The sequence below is a fragment of the Etheostoma spectabile genome, chromosome 17 (genome assembly GCF_008692095.1).
Source record: "Etheostoma spectabile isolate EspeVRDwgs_2016 chromosome 17, UIUC_Espe_1.0, whole genome shotgun sequence".
NCBI lineage: Eukaryota > Metazoa > Chordata > Actinopteri > Perciformes > Percidae > Etheostoma > Etheostoma spectabile.
The window spans coordinates 1,275,498-1,276,761 of record NC_045749.1 but is presented as its reverse complement, the minus strand read 5'-3'; positions in this window follow the sequence as shown (position 1 = coordinate 1,276,761).

Genomic DNA, 1,264 nt, shown 5'->3' with positions numbered 1-1,264 from the left:
TCATCCTCCTCTTCAAGTAGTTCCTGAAGCACTTCAAACTTGTTTTTCAGTGCCAGGCCAAACTCTTGTCTAGTATATCTATCTATTGCTGCTGAAACACTGTAATTTAAAATCTTATTGGGATCTATCTATCTATCTATCTATCTCTCATCTATTATCTATTTATCTTTACTATCTATCTTATCTATCTATCTATCTATTGTATCTACCTTTAGGAAACAATCCGATCCCATTGTTTTGTGACCTTGTGAGTGATTCTGAAATCAGTTACGCAACCTCGAGAACGTGACACTACACATTCAGTTCACAATGTTCTGAAGGTTTAAGAGACACAGAAGGGTATATATATATATATATATATATATAATATATATATATATATATATATATATATATATGTGTGTGAATAATATAAAATTATCTGCATCTCTAACAATTGTTGCATTCACTTAGCTGACAAGGAGTAGATAGATAAGAAATAGTCGCCAAAGGAAAGGAGGACTGGTTCAAGGTAGGTTCACACAGATAAATCATCAGGAAGAAAAACAGGTTAAAATTTATGATAAATTTTGATAGCAATTAAAACACATAAGAGTCTTTGTCAGATTGTTTACAGAATGAAATGCAACACATTCACAACAAATATAATCATCCATCCATCCATCACCACACACCATCCATCCATCCACCCACCACTCCATCCATCCATCCACCCACCCACCCTCATCCATCCCACCCCCCCACCCACTACATCCTCCATCCATCATCCACCCATCCACCCACAACCCACCCACATCCATCCATCACCCACCCACCACCATCCAGCCATCTACCATCATCCATCCATCCATCATCACCCACCCAACCACCACCATCATCCATCCATCCATCCATCCAATCACCCCACCACCCACGCACCACCTCTCATCTATCTAATCATCTATCTATCTATCTATCTATCTATCTATCTATCTATCTATCCTATAGCTCCTGTTGCATTCCTTTTTAAATTGGCTGCAAAATAATAAAAGCTAAATCCTCCATTAATACTCTTTTCTTTATCTATTGTGAGTCTCGAACATCTGGTAAATGCATCAAGTGGGACCTGCCTATACTAAGACAGTGTGCCGCAGACGAATGTCACACTGGCTTTGTCTCTGCCCAGTGTCAGTGCATGCCTTCCGCACGCTTCTTCCGTTTAAATGGCACTGCCCCTTTAACCGCGTGGCCGTACTGCTCATGCTCGGGGCTTTGTGCAGGAGTT